Consider the following 13,012-nt stretch of genomic DNA (forward strand, 5'->3'; position numbering starts at 1 on the left):
TTTAAACATACTCTGATTATGGGGACATCAAAAAGAAGCTATAATTTGCTAAAGATATTTATGTACTACTAAAACCAAGATCTTTCAAAATCTTAGAGTATTTCCAGGTTGTGCCATTTCTTCTGTTTTTTTTTTTTTTTTTTTTTCCCTCCTTGGCAAGAATTGTTTTTTTTCCCTATTGAACATAAAATGTAGTCACTTTTTTTTTTTTTTTTTTTTTTTTTTTGCAGTACGCGGGCATCTCAGTGTTGTGGCCTCTCCCGTTGCGGAGCACAGGCTCCGGACACGCAGGCTCAGTGGCCTTGGCTCACGGGCCTAGCCGCTCCGCGGCATGTGGGATCTTCCCGGACCGGGTCACGAACCCATGTCCCCTGCATCGGCAGGCGAACTCTCAACCACTGCGCCACCAGGGAAGCCCTATAGTCACTATTAACTTGATTATATGCTGCAAATGATAAAGCTAAAAAACGACTTTAAGAAGTTTTTCTTCTGCCCCTGGATAAGGCTATACTTAAAACTTTCCAAAGATAAATCTGTTTAAGAACAATCTTAGAGCTTCCCTGGTAGCACAGTGGTTGAGAGTCCACCTGCCGATGCAGGGGATATGGGTTCGGCCCCGGTCCGGGAAGGTCTCACATGCCGCAGAGCGGCTGGGCCCGTGAGCCATGGTCGCTGAGCCTGCGCGTCTGGAGCCTGTGCTCCGCAATGGGAGAGGCCACAACAGCAGAGGCCCGTGTACCGCAAAAAAAACCCAACCAAACAAACAAACAAAAGAACAATCTTAGAATGTATGTTTTAGGAGCAATATAACATGAACATTAGTTATAACCGGTATGTATGTGAAGATAGAATACAATTCATTTATTCAGGCAATGAGTGATACTGCTTAACATTATATAAAATACTACAATGCATTTTATAGTAGACTCCTAAATAACTTCCTTTAAATACTGAAATATTTATGTATACATTCAGATAGCAAAGAAAAAATATTGGTCACATTTTTCCATTTGGGAAACTTTAGTGTTTCTTTGAGGAACATGATAAAAATCTCAGTTTAACAAATAGTGTAAGTTTGTAGTTCATTCCCGGCTCTGTGACTTTTCCTGTTTAGTTTTTAGCTTACTTGGTTACATAACCATTGCTTTTGCTTAAAGGTCAGCCAAGAGTAAAGTTATATCTTGCTGGAGGTGAGATGTAAACAATGTCTGATCTTGCCCTGCCATTTTTCTTAAATCTTCCACAGAGCTGGGTGAAATTGTGCCAGTATTCATAAAAGAAGATTATGTTTTAGAATCTGTATTGTATTATTCAATAAATATTTCAAGGTGTCTGCAAACAGGGATTAATGGGTATTATATTTCAGGAAACCAGAAAGGTATCAACCTGAAGAATTAAATAAAACACTCATGTCTGATGCTCATATAAACTGTAACTTAAAATAAAATGTGTGTAAACTTCCTTTTCCTTTTGTTTCATTTTCCTGTCATAAGGTAATACAGAATAAAATGAAATGAGACCAAAATGAAAGGAGATTAAAAAAAACTAAATCTGACCTTCACAATGAAAAGTAATACCTCTCTTCAATCATCATTGTTAATAGTCAGCGATGGCGTCTGCATGCAATTAAAACATCTGGATGAAAAATGTATGGTTCAGAGTCTCAGTGGCACACTGCACATCAGTGCAATTGGAGACATCTGGACATGAAGGGACAGTACTGTAAAGTTTTTCAGCTGAAATTTGTGGTGAGATATATATTAAAACATTCAATCATATTAAAAATGATTGGATTCTATGGAAATTTCTTGGCTTTTAAAACACATTCTATTTATGTCATCACTGTACATGTTAAGTTGGATCTTCATTCAATACTTAAGGGAATCATTAGTGATCTTAAATGGTTTTTTATCTGCTGTAAAACTCCTACCAAGAGCCTAGCTGAATGCCCTATCCCCGTGTTTCTGTCTCTGTTCCTGCTCTAGAAAATTCCGCAAGCAGGGCAGCTACTACTGCCTAGAACATCCTTTTGTCATTTAAGATGTCTTTTATCCTCATAATAATCAAATTCATTTTTATTTTTTAAATTAAAAAAATTTAAAGATTAGCTCCTCTCCTTCAATTGTAACCTAGACCTTGAGCAGAGAAAAAAAAATAATGTGTACTTAAAATCTCTTCTAAGTGTTATTTTCATTGATTTTTCCTTCTAAGAAGAGTCATATTTTTCAAACATTCCAGGTCACATTCTGGCCTAGTGTTAAGAACTCTAGGAAGGACTAGATCCTGACTAATTCTCCTTTTCGTATTTTTCTTTTCTCTCTCTCCTTTCCTTCCTTCCTTTCTTTTTTTTATGTCCAAGTAATTTTTTATTGAGATTTAATTGACATATAACATCATATTAATTTCAGGCATACAACATAATGATTCCATATGTGTTTATATTGTGAAATGATCACCGCATCAAATCTAGTTAACATCCATCCAAGTGATTTTTATGCACGTTAAAGCTTGAGAAGCAAGGCTTAGATAAGTGACTCTCAGCCCAGGCTCCCAATGAGGATCACATGTGGAGTTTTAAGAACTCTTGTCACCTGTGCCCTCCCCCACAGAGTCTGTCAATTTGTCTGGGCGGGAACACCAATGTTGTTTTAATTAAGTGCTCCAGGTGATTCTAAGGTGAGGCCACGGTTAAGGGTGGGGTCACGAGTATATTAGGAGAGTTGAGTCAAGCCCGTAGTCCAAGCGGAGGTAACAGAGTCTGCTCTACGTGGGTCTGGTACGGGCAGGACAGTGTTGCCCACATTATCCAGGCTGTAGCAGAATTTGGGGGCCTCTGTGGGAAGAGAGGGCCCCTGGAGACAGTGAAGAAGAAACTCAAAGTTTAATCTTCATGCAGGAGCTCATTGTTTCTGAATTTCTCCTGAGACAACAGGGAAGAGGGTGTTTCAAGTTTCTTCTTCCCGTGGGTGTGAGAGCAGCGAAGGGTCTGTGCTGAAGCCTTTAAAGTCATGTTCTCAAGATGCATTTGTGACTTCTCCACCTTATCTCACCTGAGGAGGAAACCCAGTGAAGGAAAAATAAGAAATGGAAGGTTCTCAGGTAAATGTCGTGTCCTGGGTTGCGGGCAGTGTTCTCTTTTCCTCCTGAAATGCTGTGGTCTTAGAACGTGCTAATGTTTGCTTCTGTTTCTCTGCTGTTAACAAGTTTGATTTCAACTACTTTTTTTCTTTCTCTTTCTATGACAGTCAAGTGATCTTCAGAACACTTCTGCCCTTTATCCCAGAGCCTTCTCTCCATTTTCTCCATTCAGACTTCTAATATGCCTTGAGCAATTCTTACTGCTAATGAATGACCTAAAACTACCAAAAATGTTCCCTTTGCGTCAGATCAACTTGGGAACGTGTTGATATCCAAGATTCCTGTGTGGGATGAGGTGGGGTCCTGGGATTTCAGTGAAGAAGGAGATCGTGTAGTTTTTAGGTCTCATCTGGATGCTCCGTCAGCTCTGGGTAGACAAGGATTAAGAAAATCCATGTCGGGCTTCCCTGGTGGCGCAGTGGTTGAGAGTCCGCCTGCCGATGCAGGGGACTCGTGTTCGTGCCCCACTCTGGGAAGATCCTACATGCCGCGGAGCAGCTGGGCCCGTGAGCCATGGCCGCTGAGCCTGCGCGTCCGGAGCCTGTGCTCCACAGCGGGAGAGGCCACAGCAGTGAGAGGCCTGCGTAAGGCAAAAAAAAAAAAAAAAAAAGAAAATCCATGTCAAACAGGATGGCATTAACGGCCCAGAATAACTCACAACTTCCTGAAAAAGAAGAGTAATTAGGAGAGACAGAATCTCTATAATACTCAAGATTAATGACTTAAATACACTATTAGAGATCACAGAATACGGGCACTATATGTGGCTAGATATTTGAATAAAACTGATGTTTTTCATGATCAGATCTAGATTATCATTTACTTGTTTTTCTGGCCAATAATGCCATAGCAGTGATTGTGTTCTTTGGGGAACGTTGATATCAATCTGCCCCATTACTGCTGATGTTAACTCCATACACTTGGTTCAAGTGCTCTCTGCCTGATTTCTCTACTACTCCTCTTTGTACTTTAAAAAAAATTACTTAAAAACCCAAAAATGTTCAAGGAAATGGATTTATGTTGAATTTTAAGATGCTACTTGTCCTATGAGACTCTTTTTTTGTGGTAGGAACCAAACGTTTTGAGCTTATAATTAACTGATAACAGTATCAGTGTACCTGTTCCTGTATGGTTCTACACCTAAATCTTTCTCACACATGGTAACTTATTTGCTCAAAATTGGGTTCTGGTGGCAGCCAATTGCTCCCATTCTTGGCTGCCATTATCTTAGAAGATGAATCACCTTAAATACCCTCAGCTTGGTCTTTGGCTTCTGTTATCCCCATTTGAGACTTGCTGCAATTAGGTCTCCAGACCAGGGTCTCCCCAACATGCTTCCAGAGAGTCAAAGAGATGCCTTTAACAGAATCCATTAAAGTTAACATTAAACTTGGCATTGAAAAGAGAATCTAGGAAATGTACCTCACATATTTATCATTTTGGCTCATGGATAAGAAGCAAGAAAACAAAGCAAATAAATCTGAATTTGAGAAGATATTATCGTTGCCTAAACTCTGATGCTTTCCCTTTCATTTCCTATTCCTTGAAAGTGAAATTGCTATTTTGGGGGCTAACAGTTTCCAGCTATAGTTAACACAAGAATATTTGAAAATATCATCCTGAGCTAGTAGTAGTGTGAAAATCAGCAAGAAAGATGAACTTTCTCTTTGCATATCCAGAAACTCTTACTGGCAATCTCATTTGTCAATTTCCTTACTAAATATAGCCTAACCTACTGCAATAGAATTTTAACCTCCGAGGAAAAAACTATGTATTATTTCTTGATATCCCTTCTTCCCTTTTTCTATAGTGATACAATTTGTGATTTTTTTAACTGAGCAGATGCTATCCAAAAAATAAAAATTACATTTTCCTGCCTTTGTTATCCAGCAGTGATCTAGTACATTTAGGTTCTGATAGATGGAATGAAAGGGAAAGTGGTATGTCCAACTTCTAAGATGTTTTCTTATTGAGAGAAGGTATGTGCTTCCTTTTCCACCTTCTGGCTGGCAGGAATGTGGACATGATGGCCAGAACTGGCACAGTCACCCTGGACACGAGATTATCTGGGCAGTGTAGGTCATGGTAGAGCAACAGCATAGAAGGAGCCTGAGTCTCTGACATCTTGAAGTGACATACTGAATCTGGGTCACTGACCTCTGAACTTATTTGTATTTGAATCTTACCTGTGTATCATGCGTTGATAACAAAGAAGCAGAAATGATTGCTTTATAGTACCTAGTGTAATCAATACAATTGCTTCTCAGTAGCCTAGCCTATACACTAATGAATGAATCATTATAAAATTTTTATGGCATACCATATTATGGTCATATGCATAATACAGTATTGGAAACATTGTTGCATTAAAAAAACCCACTTACCTGTGATGATAAGCTGATAGGCAATTTCTCTATGAGAGGCATAGTGTACTATAATGTAATTCTTTGCAATCAAAGTTATAAAATCAGAAAACTAACATTTTTATTAAATATCACTCACCTTATGCCTATATAAGGATAGGCATACAAGTCTTGCACACAATGTTCTACATGATGAATACTTAGGCAATAATAATGATGACATAAAAACATCTCATACAGTTCTTGCTGTGCAGTTATTAGATTTCCACATGCAGATGCTCACACACATACACAGTAGATAAGTTTATTAACTGTATGGCATGATGGCTATTTACTATTCATTAAGTGGAAGTGGCATCAGAAGTTCTTTATCATCCTCACATCGAGTAGGCTGAGGAGCAGGAAGAAGAGGGGTTGGTCTCGTTGTCTCAGGGGTGACAGAAGTGGAAGAGGTGGAAGCGGAGGAGGGAGAGGCAGGCACACTCAGTGTTACTTTATGGAAGTACGTCGTGATTTCTGTCTGACTTTATTGCTTTTTAGTTTCTCTAAATATGTTTTTCTATAATACCAATCCTTCTTTCACCTCCAGCTTTAATTTCAGTACCAGTATCATAGAGGGGTACATGTCGTAAGAGAAGTCAAAAGCAGTCTTGAATAGTAGGAACCCTTTTGCCCGATTGTCTAACGTCAGTTTGTTTTCTGGCACTGCTTTCTCCATCTTCTTCTTCGTGTGGCACTGGTTCAGAAGCACTCATCTCCATCAGGTTGTCTTCTGTGAATTCCTCTGGTGTGGTGTCTATTTGCTCTTCAATTCCTCCATCTTTTTGGCCATATCCACAATCTCTTTCATGGTTTCTTTGATTGGTTCTGTCCTAAATCCTTTGAAGTCATGCACAACGTCTGGACTGGACACAGTTTTCTCCAGCAGGAATTTATTTTTTTGGGCTTGGTGGCTTTGACGGCTTTTTCTGTAACAGCAATGGCACTTCAATGGTGTAATCCTTCCAGACCTTCACGATGTTCTATCTGGTTCTCTTCCATAGTGTTGACAATCCTTTACATAGTGTACCATGTGTAATGAGCTTTAAAGGTCCTTATGACCCCATGACCTAGAGGCTGAACTAGAGACGTGTTGGGGGACAAGTAGACCACTTGAGTGCCTTCGGTGTTGAACTCATGTGGTTCTGGGTGGCCAGGGATATTGTCTAATACCAAAACAACGTTAAAAGGCAGCCCCTTACTGGCAAGGTACTTGCTGACTTTAGGGACAAAGCATCAATGGAACCAATCCAGAAAAAGGGTTCTCATTGTCCAGAACCCTTGTTGCACAAGCAAAATACTGGCAGCTGGTATTGATCTTTTCCGTTCAAGGCGCAGAGGTCAGCAGTTTATAGATGAGGGCAGTCCTGATCACAAACCCAACTGCATTTGCACAGAACTTTAGATTTAGCCTATCCCTTCCTGCCTTAAATCCTGCTGTTCACTTCTCTTCCTCACTAATAAGTAAATGTCTTTTGTGGTATTTTCCCCCAGAGTAGGGCACTTTAGTCTACATTAAAAACCTGTTCAGGCAGATACCCTTTCTCCACAATGATTGTCTTAATGGCATCTGGGAACTCCTCTGCTGATCTCTTGATTGGTAGAAGCTGCTTCTCCTGTTATATTGACATTTTTTTAAGCCAAATCTTTCTAGAATTATCAAACCATCCTTTCCTGGCATTAAATTCTTCAGCTTGAGAGTCTTTTTTTTTTTGCTTTGAGTTGTCGTATAATAACTTTGCTTTTTCTCAAATTATATTAGAGTCTTATTGGTATGCTTTTCTTATAGCAATCCTGCACCCACATAAGAGCTGCATTTCCAATATGAGAAAAAAGTATTTCACCAAAAGTGCAAAGATTTTGCACCTACTGGCATAGCTGCAGTGACATCTTCATGAATTTCCTTTTCTTTTTTTTACAATGGTCCTTATGCTGGATTCACTTATCTTGAAAGGGTGGGCAACTTCAGCTGCAGACGTCAGTCTATGGTACATATCGAGCAATCCAACGTCTTCTTGTCATGTCGTGACTTTTCTCCTTGGGAATACTTGAAGCATTACTAGTGGCACTTTGTATGGTTTCGTGGTGCTATCCAAGGTTTACACTAAACACTATGAAAAATAGTTGAGAACTGCAAGAGATCAATTTTTACTGTGATATACAATTTACTGAAGAGAGAACTTCTCACATGGAGATGAGAAGCATCACATGGCGTTTTAAGCAGACACTTGCAATAGGAGCTCGCTGCAACAGCAACAGAAGGCGGCTATGAAATTATTACAGTAGTACAGTATGCACCAGAGTTAACTTTATGCAGTTATGACATAATTCTGCACCTTTATGTTTGTTTACATTTCTCTGAACTGCAAATGGTGCCGTATGTGGTCTGTAAGTGTGGTGTGTGTAAGTTCTGATAAATGTTAATTTTTTGTAATAGATTTATGTGTTTTATGGCAGTAAATGATAAAATAAAGTAGTATCTACCTATAACTTGGGTATTCATGACATACCTAACTTTTTCTTGGTTTTTGAATATTTCCAGGCTACACAATTCATCTGCAAGTTTTTTTCAGATTGCTTCAAATTTCCAAAAAACATTTAAATATATTTATTGAAAAAAATCCATGTATAAGTGGATCCATGCAGTTCAAAGTTGTGCTGTTCAAGGCGTAACTGTATACATATGATATATATCTTACGTATATGAGATATATATCATATATATAAAATCATGTTTTCTTTATCCATTCATCCATCGATGGATTCTTAGTTTGTTTCCATGTTTTTGGCTATTGTCAATAGTGCTGCAGTCAACATGAGTGTGCAGATATCTTTTTGAGTTATTGTTTTTGTTTCCTTCAAATAAATACCCAAAAGTGGAACTGCTGGATCATACAGCAGTTCTATTTTTTATTTTGTGAGGACCCTCCATACTATTTTCCATAGTGGCTGCACCAATTTGCTTTTCCACCAGCAGTGCACAAGAATTCCCTTTTCTCCAACCCTCACCAACACTTGTTATTTCTTGTCTTTTTGGTAATAGCCATTCTAACAGGTGTGAGGTGATATCTCATGGTTTTGCTTCGCGTTTCCTTCATGATTAGTGATGCTGAATACATTTTCATGTACATGTTGGCCATCGGTATGTCTCCTTTGGAAAATCTTTTCAGATCGTCTGCCCACTTTTTCATCAGGTTGTTTGTTTTTCTGTTATTGAGTTGTATGAGTTCTTCATATATTTTGGGTATTAATCCATTGTTTGATATATGATTTACAAATACTTTCTCCCATTTGATAGGTTGCCTTTACATTTTGTTTACAAATTCATTTTTAGGTATTATTCATCCTAGTGCTGGTAACTATAGTACATGAAATGGAACAAACAATGTTGTTTTTCTAGTTGTTTGGGAATGAAATTCAACTTAACAAGTTGTATTTATATAGATTGTAATAAAATGAAAAAATAGTTTATAAAACTATGGAATAGATAATTCTTACATAATATTAAGAAAGAAAAAAAATAGTCATTTCTTCCATGGCCTCTTCAGTATTTAAATTTATTCTCAACATAGACTTCCTTAAACATCCTATTCCAAATTTCTATAAAAATAATCATTCACTTTCTCAGGTTCATGAATTACATTCTAAAAGTTCTTATGGTCCTTCTAAAACTTCTTTCACCTACAATATAGAAAAGCAGTTGGAATTCTATCCCTTCCATTTCATTTGTTAAGATTTTTAGAGATCTAGATTTGACCAACATCATGATGGAATCTTCAAATGAGCATAGTTTTCAGTTTTTATTAATCTAAAATATCCCAACCTCTGTCTTTGTTAATATTATTTATTGCACATTGGTTACACTGTTCTGTTTTGAGTTATAAATGTAATGTATGTTAAGTAGATTATTTACATACATCACCATTTTGAATAATCAAATGAGTTAGAATTTTTAAAATAGTAAAAATTGATGCATTTCAACTTTAAAAGAGAAAAAAAATGAAAAGAAAATGGAATCACAGTGTTAGTGTGACTATGTAACAAAAGATCTATGCTTGGGGGGAAGAAAGACCAGAAGGATATACCAAAATATTAATAGAATAAAAATCAGTTTAAACAGTATATACTGAAGAGTTTTAGACAGTGGTTACAAAATCTGTTCTTTGATTAGAATTACTAAAGAGTTTTTAAAAGACAGAATTGCCTGGACTCCATCTTGTATCTATTGAATTAGAATCCCTGTGGGTAGTGCCTGGTAATCTGTATTTTTAGAAAAGTTTCCAAGGGACTTTTTAGTCCATGGTTTTGTGTTTGGGACCTACCAGTCTAAAGAGTACAGTATCTATTCATTTCTCTCAAATATTTTGATTTGTAGAATTTCCTTATTAGAGCCAAAACTTAACATGACCTTCACTTTTATTGAGAATAGCTATAAGAAATGACAACTTATAGAGCATTTCTGAATACTTTGCAAAATTAGCACTAAGGAGAGGATCGGTGGATATGCATTAAGTCTGGTAAGTGGAGTGAGAGTTCTTGTGCTCCAGGCATTTGTTCTGAGGCTAACTTAAAAGGTGAAGGTCAACATGAATGAAGGCCATCAAACTTAGAGTTTTGACATTTTAATTACAAAATGTCCATGAGGTTTATGCATGTGCTAAAAGGGTTAATTTGTTAATTTGTTACCCATAAATATTTTTAATATATCAACATTTTTATAATTCTGCTTTTCCCTTCATTTTTTAATATATTAGGGACTAAGAAAACTGATGTGGCCTGGACCTCCCTCAGCTTTGAATGACCCTAGCTAACAAATACCCTTTAGTTAATGTCTCATGATAAGAATTTCAGTTGAAAATCAGATAATTAAAAAGTTGTCTATCTTGAAGAATTGTGAGACTGGGAGTGAACATAAATGCTGATCCAAGTTCAAAGACTGACAAGAATAAAAATAGATACTCAGCTTTAGGTTTCTTTTTCCTTGCTTTATACCCCTGACCCCGCAAACCAGCAGAACAGATATTCTGTGAGCTCAGAGAACCATGAAGGTGGATATACATCTCCTTGTTGCCTCCCTTGCTCTCACAGAGACCCTGAATTTCAGCGGTCACCTTTGCAGACTTAGGGATCAGTTCAGTGAGAGGAGTCCAGGGCCAGGTATTTCTGCTTTTTCTATTTTTTTTTTTTTTGGCTCCACCCTGCACGGCATGCGAGATCATAGTTCCCTGACCAGGGATCGAACTCTTGCCGCCTGCAGTGGAAGCCCAGAGTCTTAAACACTGGACCGCCAGGGAAATCCCTCTGCTCTGCTTTTTCTATACTGGGTTCAATGGAACTGGCATTCAGGGTCTCCCTTGAGTCGTCACTATGCTATAATCACATACTTCATGGTCAGGCCCAGAATGTGTCTGATCAAGCCTACCCCAAGGCAGTAACTCATCATGCCATCATGTTGCTCTTTTCCTCGGCTGCTTGGATCTTTGGTACTGTTTTCACGTTCGATCTCAGTGTGCATATTCCATGATGGCAGTAACTTAGTCGTGTTCTTCATTGAATCTCTAGCATCTTTAATCATGCTTGGTCCAGAGTGTGTTCAATAATTATTTGTTAAATAAATGAATGAATGCAGGAGCTTCTCTTAACCTTAAAAATTAACTTTAAAATTTTATAACAGGTCTTTTTGTTGTTCTTTGAAAAAGCCTCCTCAACCTATTTCTTTTCTTTTTTTCTAAAAATTAAGGGGTACCATGATACATATCTTAGTTATTTTTTACTTTTAATTTTTGTTCATTAATCTACTATCTTCACTATGTACAGAACAGTATACTGGGCACTTGGGGAAATACAAAATATATAGAACACATAACCTATAATGAGATGTTAAAAACCATTTCTTCACCTGCATATTTTTGAATGAACTATACTTAATAAAGTGTTAGAATATTTATAAATGGAATTTCCATACAAGTATACATTTATTGGTAAATAGATTAGGAAATAATTATGTAACTCAAGTTTGATGTTAGTTAAAAATTATAATTACTCAAATCATAAGGTAATAAACTTTCAGTGTAAAAGACTTAATACAATGTAAAATAACAAAAAAAACCCAAAACACAGGGTAAACCAGGAAAGTTTCTCTTCTATCCCTAACTCCCTATTTATAATCACTTCCAAAGAAATAACTAAAGAAACAGTTAATCGTTTGGGAGTATTTCATCCATTATACTTTCTATGCACTTATGTTAGTACTGAATAGATTTATCCAATTCTAATAAGGCTAAATTATTTGGCACTAGCCATTTGTTTAATTTAAGCTAGTTTCACATTTTGAATACTCATTGTGAGCGATGTTTTATTATTTTCTAAGCTAATTTATTTTCCACTATTTAATCATATTTCACCTTATTGTCAAGGTGCTAAGATGACCTTATTTTGAGAATATTTATCTCTTGAGATAAGGCTGGTATAAAATTTGCTTTATCTTTACTTATATATATAAGATATTATATATTTTTAATAAAATAGCAAATGACACTTTGTCATTTTTTAAAAATTTAAAGTGAATAATGGATCCTGTTTTTCTGATTACATAGCAGAGTCAGCCTTTCACACAGAGGCATTTTTCTTTCTTCTTCTGGTATAACTCTACCACTCTGTGTCTTATGCCATTTGCAAATTGAATATTTCTAGGCAGGGGTTAAAAAAGGAAGTAGTCCTCCAATGATCACTGACATATTTACTGAAGGCAGGAAAGATTCCCAAGAATAATTGTTAGAAAAGAGAATCTGGGGGCTTGTTGTTTGTCTCCAGTTTTTTCCTCTCATTTTAGATTGGACATGGATGAACCATGTCCAATCTAACTAGATCATGTTTTGATAGAAAGTTAAGCATTTAGGCTTCAGACAGTGTATGTCTTTAAATATATGCCCTTAGTGCCCAGGAACCTTCTCCTTACACAAGTACGTTGCTGTGATGTAATGTTCAAATCAGAAAATCGAAATTTATAATTTCTTAAAGCATGTAACAAACCTAACAAAGAATGGGAATCATGCTCTCTGGCTCTGAGATGGAGTTTTTACTACTGAAAGTGCATAATATGGGTGCTAATTGTCAGAATAAAAATATACCATACCAAACTATAATACTCCAAGAGGCTGACTCAAGTCACAGAAACAAAAGCAAAAATGTCCTAAGAGTGAGAAAAGGATTCCTGCTATGCCCCAGAAAGCAATGTTGTGATTAATTCCACCACCTGGAGCAAAAGAACTCAGAGCAAAAGATGTGCCTTCCTTATGACAATCCCAACTGAGAAAAATAATTTTTTCAAATGTTCTCTAATATATTTTTGTTTCTCACAGTAGATAAGATTTCTAGTGTCCATATTGTTGAAGCTTACATGCTAGATGAATTATCTTTCATACAATATTTGGGGTACTTTTCAAATCTTAACATATCAACTGGAGCCTTTC

Source organism: Leucopleurus acutus (genome assembly GCF_964270905.1).
Source record: "Leucopleurus acutus genome assembly, chromosome: 9".
Classification (NCBI taxonomy): Eukaryota; Metazoa; Chordata; class Mammalia; order Artiodactyla; family Delphinidae; genus Leucopleurus; species Leucopleurus acutus.